The sequence below is a fragment of the Silene latifolia genome, unplaced genomic scaffold (assembly GCF_048544455.1).
Source record: "Silene latifolia isolate original U9 population unplaced genomic scaffold, ASM4854445v1 scaffold_57, whole genome shotgun sequence".
Taxonomy (NCBI): domain Eukaryota; kingdom Viridiplantae; phylum Streptophyta; class Magnoliopsida; order Caryophyllales; family Caryophyllaceae; genus Silene; species Silene latifolia.
In genome coordinates this window covers 4,283,086-4,294,706 of record NW_027413480.1, presented here as the reverse complement: position 1 = coordinate 4,294,706, position 11,621 = coordinate 4,283,086, and the positions used below count along the sequence as shown (strand labels likewise).

The 11,621-nt window shown below is 37.5% G+C and overlaps 1 long non-coding RNA gene across 4 annotated transcripts; it reads right to left on the bottom strand.

Annotated features, from left to right (window-relative positions):
• Window positions 1–1,539: 1,539 nt before the first annotated feature.
• On the bottom strand, window positions 1,540–11,249 carry LOC141639817 (uncharacterized). Of its 4 annotated transcripts, none has more exons than XR_012542680.1 (5): window positions 10,768–11,249; window positions 6,160–6,378; window positions 3,189–4,729; window positions 2,020–2,106; window positions 1,540–1,936 (listed from the first exon to the last, which is right to left on the bottom strand). It is a non-coding gene; the product is annotated as an uncharacterized LOC141639817 (long non-coding RNA). The 4 variants fall into 4 exon arrangements; XR_012542679.1 differs by having other exon boundaries at window positions 6,281–6,378; window positions 10,768–11,248; XR_012542678.1 differs by lacking the exon at window positions 6,160–6,378 and having other exon boundaries at window positions 10,768–11,247.
• Between the last annotated feature and the right edge of the window lie 372 nt (window positions 11,250–11,621).

Below are 11,621 nucleotides of genomic sequence, written 5' to 3'. Positions count from 1 at the left end.
TGCAAAGTCAAACCCGACATCGAATACCGTCAAAACAATGACGATTATTCAAGTCTCGTTCTTCAAATCAACACAGAGCGGCCTACACGGCCTTTTCAAACTAAAACGGGTCCAAATACCCATTTTTCAACACGTTTTACAAACGTTTTTCAATGGTCAGAATGCGTCTTCCATCGTTGACTGACCCGCGCCTAAAAAGGCCATTCCTTTTTTTGTTTTCAAACCAGGGGCGACCCTCTTTCATCGCCAATAGGCTCGCGCCCCTTCTGGCTGCCTGATGCAGGGTCAATTCTCCTTTCCAGCATCAGTCTAGGACAATCCCGACTTCGGCTAACCCGGATATAGGACGGATCTTTATGACTAATTTGCTCATTCAAAAGTCGTATTTGCAAAACGTCTTACTAAGACAAATGGATCACGTTATGCACCGTAAACCTAACTCGGTAAATGGGTGTTTAATTTCCGTCTTGCATGCAAATCAACATTAAATCCAACTTGACATCTTATACTTGATACTTGGATTAAATCAACCGACATAGAAAGCTCTCACATGTTAGGTTTAAACCAATGAATGCGCATCCATGCATTTAAACCGTTTTATCAACTTTTGCATTCAACCAACCAAGATCGATCGAGAGAGCGCTACATCGGGGGGATTGGGTGTCCGATTAAAGGGCTTCCCAATACGTACCTTCACCTCTTACTCGTAAAAATTTGGATAGTAGACGACCTTATCCGGGCGTGCACGGCTCATCATTCTAGAGATAGGATGCTAAAGAGGGACGATTCCTTATCTTTAGTACCTATGTCAAACACTGCTTTGTGCTTCATTTGACCGAGGTATAAAGTGGATTCGAACGGGTTCCAAGCATCCCACAAATGCTTGGTGGCGACTCCGAACATCTCTAATCATTTCGAGACCCTTGCCGAGACGAAACCGACCTATCTAAAACAATTCGGTGGAAAGCATTTTTACGCCGCCGAGCGTGGCTTTCAAAAGACCGCTACACGTCCAACAGATTGGCTTCGCGTGTAGGTGGCCATGTCCACATTATCAGAGCAACCCTGCAACCGTGTGGTGAGCCTGTGGTCGGGAGTACTCATGTCACCCACCTAGCGGGGGAGGATTCTAGGCTTGGCTCCGGTCAAGTTCGAGCCACAACGAGGAAGTTGTGTTCTTTAAATGGGGAAGTTTCTAACACCCCAAGAGTTTAAGAGGAAATGTTGTTCACATCGGGAAAATAAGAAGCTTGTGATATGTTTATAAAGGATTCCACCCACCACTTAGTAACAAAGCCTTGTGCATGTGGGCTTGAGTGAGGACAAATAATAGACCCAAAGGTACACATCCCATCTTATTGGGGTTGTGTTACAACGATCGCAAATCGGGTTGGTATAATCCTGGATGATTATTCATATATATATATATATATATATATATATATATATATATATATTCATCATAAAACTTTGTAAATCAATACAAGTAGGACTTCTAATGTAATAGAGCAATAAGTTAATTGTAGTTTATGTTGCAAGTGGTGATAAGGGAACTTTCATTTATAACACAAACGTAAGCCTTCAAGAAGGATAACAAAGTACAAGTGTAGCATTTATAGCAATATTTTCTTCATATCACAAACTGTGTGAGTACTTCTTATTTCTCCTTATTTATAGAAGAAATGGCAGAGAATTTAATCTTATAAGGCGAATCTCCATCAGAGTAAGCATCAAAATGCATTGCCATGTACCTAGGAGAGGTAAGTGATACGGCTTTGGCCTTTGTTGATTTCGTTGCCGCCATGTAAGATGGGAGATGTTCACTATTACAAGTTTTATTTTGGTTTGATCTTCTTGGATTTCTGTCCAAATATTGCTTCCACAAGTGTTTAACTCGGTCTTGACAATCATCCGTTTCTACTGAATCTATAGAGTTCTGTATCAAATAGATATGCTCGTTAAAATCCAAAAGATAGCTGGTTTATTAAGAATAAAAGTAAGAAGACTAGCAAAATTTACCCTTTTGTCTTCTTTCTTCCTCGAGATTGTGTCTGTGTTAATTTTCAAATCTTTAATTGGGAGTTCACAATTTGACATTTGTTCAATCTGGGTTTGATAAGAACAACACACTCAGTAAGTAAACTGTCAACACTTTATTAAAGAGTACATTTTAGCCAGTTCATTTATTTTGAGTAATCCAAAATTATTCTTTGTTATAGTCTGTGCATGAAATGCAATGGTGAAGTAAATTTTGAATATCAAACGAAGAGATGAACTCGCTTTCTTTAAGAGTATTTGGACGCTATGAAGTTCTTCAGATTACGCAAAGTCTGTTCCTGGATAAGACGATTATCAAACTCCAGTTTTAGGCAAAACATCAAGAGAAAATACTTTGAGAGTTTTGTTTTGTTCTTTTCTTTCATAATAAAATTCGGAAAAGGTTTCTTGTTACTAATCTTGTGAAACCCCTTGTATTTATACGTCAAGATATAAGATAAAAAAAAATGGTTATTAATGAATAAGGTTTGTTAGTTTTGGCACAATAACAAACCCCAAAAGTCACAACCGCTGAATTTATAGCAAACACACAGAAAATTGGCTAATTATAGCATCTAGAAGCCACCCCGACTCGGGCAGCAACACCTCACAAAAGTGCACGAAAATAACTAAGGTAATGTAACTTGCAGCCACCCTAGTTGGCCAGGGTGGAGGGGTATCCACCCCGATTGGTGGCGAGATAGTCAACACAGAACTTGCGGACACAAGACAGATTCATGCTTAGTACTTACGAACCCATGACAGTTTCATGCTTAGTACTTTCTGAATTCAACATGTACATATATATTATATCATCCCATAACCCATAGACTCGGCAATCCGGTTATATGAGAGTTCACTCCGCACCTCCAAACTCAAATTATATCAATCCTGAGTCTAAAATAATTTCCGTTTGTAAGTCCGAATAGACTTGAACACTGAGGAACACTTATATTACTAGCATTCCTCGCTCATTTTAGTGAATCCTTTACCTGACCTGGTTATCAATGCGAGGGGGGAGGGTGATAATAATGTTGTTATGTATGATTGGGATGTGTTAGTTGAGGAGCACATAACAACTCACACGCCACACGCGTTGAAGTGTACTTCAGAGTAGTAGCCACATACAACTACTACCAAGATCTAAGTACCTGGTGAAGGTATTTCGTTAGACCTCGTGCACCTCATCCAGGGATGATTCAGCTCCTCAGCTTGAGCGTGGTCATCGCGTGAAGATACCGTCATCTATTCTCAAAAACTACATTATTAACACTATAATTTGGAATACTCAAAGTCCATCTGCCACATATCATATCACCTTACCTTTATCGTCTTCGGGTACTCCTTACCCTTGATTATATTACGTAGTTGTGAAAGATATTATATGGAGCATTGTAAGTTTTTGGCAGCGAGCATTAGTAATAAAGAACCCTGAAATTTTCATTAGTGGTGCAAGATGAATGATGGCGTGCAGCTATGACTATAGAAGTTGAGTGCCCTATAAGAAAATGGGACGTGGACTATGACACCATTTCCCATGGTAAGAAAGCTCTTAGAAGTAAGTGGTAGAAAATCAAGTCTAAGTCAGATTCCACTATTTAATGGCATAAACCTAGACTTGTGGTTTTGGTAATCACCATATGAAAGGGATCGATTTTGATGAGACTTTAACTTGCGTGCTTTTATTCCTAGACCAACATGTAAAAATAATACACTACCTCTAACAACTGTCCAAGATGTATTTCTTCACATTAACTTAGATGAAGCAATATATATGCGTCTTCCGTCTAGTTTTACATCGGTTGGTCTTGGTTACGGTTTGTGGCCTCAAGAAGTCGTTGTATTGACTTAAGCAAGCCCTACGGCGATGGTTCGCAAAACTTGTTACTATGAAAGAGTATAGGTTTTCTTCGGTCCTACTTTAACTACTCTTTGTTCACATATATAAAAGGCATTATTCAATAAAATGTATGTGCTTGTTTATGTTGATAATTTTTTTTAATTATCTCTGGTAATGATGATGTAACTCTAGTCTCTTTCAAAGCGTATTTAAACTCTTATTTCCATATGATAGACTTGGGTGCCCTAAGATAATTCCTTAGAATTGGGGTAGCACAAATCCAGGACGAAATATTCTTATGTCAGCGTAAACGCTGGTTATTATTTCCGAGGCTAGCACTTGGGAAGCAAACCTTTTTCCATCCCTATGGAACAAAATCATGTCGTGGGACGGTCGGACAGTAAGCTTCTCAATTACCCGGGGACATATAGATGTTTGGTCAGCTGACTTCTTTATTTAGTTGTCACTCGCCCAAATGTAACTTATGTTGTAGACCTAGAGAGAGGGGGGGAGAGAGAGAATATTTAATAGAGTCTTCTGCCACCATTGACTTCCTTGTATATGGCTTGAAAAAACGAATTCAGTAAGCACTAGTCCAATAGCAGGAGCGATGACCATTGGTGTACAATGTAGAGGCCAGATGTAGAGGATATGCGAAAACCCAAAAACGTTCATGAATTAGTTGATGGACCTGAGTTGGAAATTGAAGAGAGTGATATGGAGGTGGACATTAATCTGAACACTGAGACTGATAACCATGTCAATAGGACAGAAAATGTGCAAATTGATAGTCCTGCTAATACGCTAGCGAGGGACTAGGATCAAGGGATCCAATATCCTTTTGAGGAAGTCCTACAATTAACAAGTTAAGATGTTAGTGATGAAATAGAATATTGGAAGCAAGCAGTTATCTATTTTATTATGGGTGCTAACCCTCCATGTGAAATCATAGAGGGTTTTAGAACAAGAATGTGGACAAGTTTAACATCCACATGATCTCATTTATGCATGATGGCCTATTTCTAGTTAGATTCAAAACAATGGAGATGAAAGAAAAGGTATTAAAATCTAGACATTTCCTTTTTGACAATAAACCACTGTTTGTTAAGGATTGGAAAAATGAGACAAAGTTAAAAATGGAGGAAGTGTCTACTATACCTCCTTGGATCAAATTTCAGAAGCATCCATTGAAATCTTAAGGGAAGGGATTACCTTAAATTTCTAACCGAATAGGGAAATTCATCAGAGGAGATATGGCTACAGAAGAAAAAACTAGGCTGGAGTTTGCTAGAGTTATGGTAGAACTTAATGTAAACCAAAAATTTCCTGAATAGATAAAGTTTAAGGATGAGTTATGGCAATTGATACAAGTTGAGGTTGAGTATGAGTGAAAAGCAATTACTTTCAATTATTGTAAGGGTGTTGGGCATAAGACTCACCACTGTAGATAGAGAAAAAAGGAAGTGCAGGACAAGAAAGCTAAGGTGATCAAACGTGAATGAAGATCAATTAGCAGGAAATAGAGTAAAAAAAGGAAGAAACCCAACATCACAAAGTGTTACTAATTCTGATAAGTTAGCCTCCCAAAAGGCGATACATCAGAGCCAAAAGGTGATTACAACTCATGTCATAGGTGTCACATACTCCTTCAAGAGATCTCAGACCTCTCTAATAAGGTTGGTCAAGTTGAGTAGACAAAATGCTCGACAAGAAGAGTATAATAGGTCAAAGTTTGGTGCTCATTCGTTTGAGGATGTAGTGACTAAGTCTGGTGGATTAAAATAGAACACGTGAGGCATTGTTAGTGCAGTTAATATAACTAGAACCCTTAAATTTAAAAGATAATTTTGGCTTCTGGAACATAATAGGGATGAATAGAGTTAGTAAGCAAAAGGAAATAAATTTGTTTTTACAGAATAAAGATATAGGTCTATTTGGCCTTTGGAGATAAAATAAACCTAGGAATTTTTAATAAAGTAGTGAATAACTTTAATAATGGTTAAAGCATTTCCACCAATAGTTATCACAAGGAAGGAAGGATTTGGGTACTTTTGCAGCCTTATAAGTTCTTCATTGAGTATGCTGCTCAGTTTATATATATGGAGGTGGATTCACTGACTAGCAAAGTGAATTTCTATCTTACTTATGTTTATGCCTTCAATGGGTTTCATGAGAGAATATTTCTTTAGAATAAGCTCAGAGGCTTTGCTAATCAGATTAGAGGGCTATGGGGGTGATTTTAACTGTGTGCTTGCACATAGTAAAAGGTGTGGAGGGAATACCAGCCAAGCTGAAACTGATTCATTCAGGAGCTGTGTTGATGATTAAGGAGTGCTAGATATTCAGGCCATATGTTCTTTATTTACTTGGAATAACAAACAAAAGCTAGTGGATAAGACTTACAACAAATTAGATAAGTTCTTGGTCAGCAAGAAATGGTCTGATTTAGTCCTTGATTTCTATGCCCATTTCTTGCTTGAGGGCCAATTTGATCATACTCCCTGCATTGTTGGAAGTAATAAGCAGAATAAGAATCCTTTAAATTTTAAGTACTTCAATATGTGGGGAAAATCTGATATGTTCATTCATATTGTTCAAGTTGTTTGGAGGCTAAGAAATAAAGGGGCCATTATGTGTCACCTTATTAAAAAACAGAAAGCCTTATAGCCTAAACTTAAGCTTTTGAATAAAGATAGTTTTTTTTATATTTAAAATACTACCAATTTACTTCACTTACATGTCTCTAAGCTTCAGGAGGAATTGGGGGTGAACCCTACTGATCTAGCTAAGGTGGCTGAAGAGTTGAAGGCAGCAAGTGAGCTTAAAGAGATGACTGATGCTAGATATTATCTCCTTGCTTAAACGGCTATAAATCATTAGATCAGTGAAGGAGATGCCAACACTGCCTTCTTTCATGGTTCAATCAAAAGCATAAGAATGAGGAATCTAGTCTGTTAAGGTTTTTGGTACAAATATTATAAGATGCAAAGACAGTATTTTTGTTATGGACTTAACCACAACCCAACCTTGTATTATCATTCTTCAACCTTAACAATAATACAATTTCAATCCTCCAACACTTAGCTACTAGCTAAGATTTCCAACTATGCTTAACTCGGGGTATTAAGCATACACTCACTCATATCCAACATGACTAATGACCTTTATTTATAAGGTCATAAGTCCTAACTCATCTAGTAACATTAAGAGTCATTACACCATATAAAAGTTAACTCCTAAAATTTACATTTTATAACATCTAACAATAAAGGTGTAAATACTAGTAACATAAAACAACTTATGACTCTTAGTGCTCAATAGAATAACTTAAGATATATCAATGTTGGGGTTACTTTCCTAACAAACCTCCCCTTAAGCCCAACATTACTTTGAGCTTGTCAATCATCAGGCGGAGCGACCCACCCTTAATCCGGGAGAACCTTCCTTTGAACTAACCAATCTTCAACACATCTTCCATCAAATGTGAATAAGTTAGTTTTACTTTTTCTACCCTTGAGAATCACCTTACCCTTTTTAGTGACCTCCAAAACACCATTCTTAACATGAATGGTACAACCCAATCCATCTAATCTACCCAATGAAATTAAATTTCTACTAATGTTTGGTATGTATCTAACATCATCAAACCTTCTAACTTGGCCATCATGAAGTCTTACCTTCACCTCGCCAATCCCTTCAATCTTTGCCTTATCACCATTTGGCAAATTAACCATCTTTCCTTTACATTCTTCATAAGAAGAGAACCACTCCCTTCTTCCACATATGTGATAGGAAGTTCCCGAATCTAACATCCAGCTCTCACTAGGTTCCTTTTCACCATGAAGCATTAAGAGCTCACCATCATCAACTTCTGCCATAGCTGCAACCCCACTAGCACGAATTTTTTTCAACTCTTTCAAATCTTATTTTGCCTTAGGACACTTAGTTTGTATAAGACCTAACTATGCCGCAGTAGAAGGAATTGATATTGGGATTGTGCTTTTTCCAACTGCCCTTCTTCTTGCCACGATATTCATCCACAAAAGCTCCTCCCTCACTTGAAGCGCTATCACCTCCTTGCTTCGTCAACTTTTCGGACTCTAGTAAAACTACAACGGTCTCATATAAGGACAATGTTCTCTTCCCCACAAGTAAACTAGTAATAACCGTGTTATACTTTTTGAGAAGGGAAGCCAACAACATTATTGCCTTATCTTCTTCTTTGAATGTTTCATCCAAACTCGCCAATTGGGTGATCAAGCCATTGAACTTGTTTAGATGGTCCCTCAAATCGCCACCGTCTACCATCTCGAGCTCGAAAAGATCTCTCTTCAAGAATAGTTTGTTAGCCAAGGATTTCGCATTGTAAATGCTACATAACTTGGTCCACAACTCCTAAGGATTTGTCTCCTCTAACACACTATACTTGATTTCTGGTGCAAGGGCTAATCGGATTGTACTAACTGCGCACAACTTCATGTCCTCCCATTTGAGAACTTGAACATCATCGGGCCTTTTGTCTTGACGAGTCACACACAACCCCTATTGTATGAGAATATCCTTTATCATGCTTTGCCATAACGAGAAATTGTTCTTGCCATTGAACAACTCCATCTCAAACTTTGTACCAAAACTTTTCTCCATCGAGTCGTAGCTCTGATACCACTTGTTGGGGTTTTTGGTACAAATAATATAAGATGCAAAGACAGTATTTTTGTTATGGACTTAACCACAACCCAACCTTGTATTATTATTCAAACACTAACAATAATACAATTTCAATCCTCCAACACTTAGCTACTAGCTAATATTTCCAACTATGCTTAACTCGAGGTATTAAGCATACACTTACTCATATCCAACATGACTAATGACCTCTATTTATAAGGTCCTAAGTCCTAACTCATCTAGTAACATTAAGAGTCATTACACCATATAAAAGCTAAGTCCTAAAATTTACATCTTATAACATCTAACATTAAAGGTGTAAATACTAGTAACATAAAACAACTTATGACTCTTAATGCTCAATAGAATAACTTAAGATATATCAATGTTGGGGTTACTGTCCCAACAGAGTCGTTATGGTTCAGGACAAAGAGGGGAATGTATGCAGCACTACTAATGATATTCAAAATGCTTTCCTGGACTACTACAAATGGCTCCTAGGCAATAGTACACCTATTAAGAGAGGGAGGACACATATCATACAATGTGGCTAAACCTGCACAAATAATAACTTTAATATCTTACTCCAGCATGTGATAGCATAGGAGGTCAAGAAGTCTATCTTTAGAATACTTGATACCAAGTCCCCTATGCCTGATGTTTATACTAGAAGTTCTACAAGGATGCTTGTAATGTGGTAGGAAATGATGTGGTTATGGCAGTGCAAGAAGTTTTCGAACACGGGAAGGTTCTTAAACAAATAAATTCTACTACTCTGACTTTAATCCCTAAATGTAAGAGACTACAAAGTGTTTTGCAATTTAGGCCAAGTGTATGTTGTAATGTTATTTATAAGGTCATATCAAAATAGATCTACAGAAAACCTATGATACAGTTGAATGAAATTTTGTCAACCAATTACTCTGTGCTCTCACCTTTCCTAGTCAATTCAGAGAGATGATTATGCAGTGTGTTACCACTGCCACTTTTACTCTAGCTCTTAATGGGGAAAACTTGGTTTATTCAAAAGGGAGATGAGGCTAAGACAAGGGGGCCCTTTATCCCCTTTATTTTTCACCCCGTGTATGGATTATCTAACTAGATCTCCGAAGTGTGCTACTGGAAAGAGGGATTTCAAGTTCGACCCCCTCTACACGGAGTTGCAACTCACTAGTTTAATGTTTGCAGATGATGTTTTAATGTTAAGCAAAGGGAATACACATTCCACGATGCATCTATTGAAGGCTTTCAATACCTCTCAAAAATTTCATGTCTCAAGGTCAGTCCTTCTAAGTCTAATGCCTACTTCAATGGGGTGTCAAAAATTCTAAAAAACGACATTCTGAGTGTGTCTGGATTCAGAGAGGGTGTTATTCCTATTAAATATCTTGGAATGCCTATTCAAACTACAAGGTTTAAGAGGAAGGATTGTGATATTCTAATAGACAAAGTTTGTAAGAGAATCAAAGATATTGATACAAAAAAGCTTTCTTATGTAGGGAGACTGGTGATTATCAAAGCTGTTTTGACTATTTTGCACTCATATTGGGCTTATATTTTTATCCTTCCAAAAGTTCTCATCCAAAAGATAGAAGCTTTATACATGAATTATCTATGGGAAGGTAGTATGGATTATAGGAGGGCTTTTCTAGTGGCTTGGTCTAAAGTGTACAAACCTAAGGAAGAAGGGGAGTGAGTTTAAGGGACGAAGTGGTGTAGAACAAAGCAATGGTTGGCAAGCTTGTTAACTGGATAGCAGAGAAAAAAGATAGTTTATGGGTCAAATGGGTTCATCAAATCTATATAAAGAACAACAATTAGTTGTATTACAGTCTTAGTAATGAATCCAGCTGGGCGTGGAGGAAAAATTGCAAAACTAAAGATGTTCTGGCAGCTCCATACATCAACGGTAATTGGTGTTTTTATAGTGGTGGATACACTACTAGAGGGTGCTACTCGTGGATGAAAGGACAATAACCTAAAGTCAGATGGGCAAAAAAGGTGTGAAACAACTGGCCAATTCTCAAACATATCATTTTTACTTGGTTAATTCTAAATGAATCCCTCAACACTAAAGCTAAATTGAAACAAATAGGGATTTGTGATGAGGCGTTGTGCTACCTCTGTGCTCAAGATGAGGAAACCTATGATCATCTTTACGAGGTGTGGTTTCAGTAGGAAAACCATTACTAGAATTTACAAGAAGGCTAGATTAAATATACCTTGTGATCAAAGTTTGAAATGTGGTCTAAGTAGAAGAGGAACTAAGCTCCAAAGAAGAATTCAATTTATGGTGATTATGGCAGGCTTTATCACATATGGTACCAATGAAATAGAGCTCGCATAGAGGGAATAGTAGAGAGACTTGAGAGAATAGCGAAGAAGATCATGTTTGATGTCAAGATCAGAGTTAGTGAGAGAATCAAGCTACCTCTAACAAGGAAAGATAAAAAATGGTTTGATGCTCGATTAAAATTAAGTGGATGTAATAAATTTGGAAGTTTATGATTGGAGATTTGAAGGTTTATGACTGTAGATTCGAAGGTTTTATAGAGGAGTTTATATGGAGTTTATATGGGAGTGATCTTTGAAGAAGATGAAGAAGGGTTTAGATGGGTTTGGTGGTGGGTTTCGATTGAAAAATCCAGAAAGAGACCTTATTTGCTTTTTGTTTGAAATATCGAATTTAAGGGTATCTGGGATCTCTTCTCCGGGTAACCCGATCCGTTTTTGTAATTTGATATTTCGCGGCATTTATATTATACTTAAATTTAATCCCCTAAAAAAAACTAAACTATGTTGTACATGTTCTATCTCATCAATTTCTAAAATAACCAAGACAAGATCGTTTGGAGGCTGGATTGCGGCTGATAAGATACTTGAAAAGATCGGCGGGCCAAGGTAATTTCCTTCATGCTGATTGTGATTTATTATTGTCATAGTAGTCTGACTCGAATTGGACAGATTAGACAACTACAGGCCGCTCCCTTACGGGATGGTTTGTATTCCTTAATCAATCCTCTATTTCGTGGAAAACTAAGAAATAACAAACCGTCTCACGCTCATCGACTGAGGC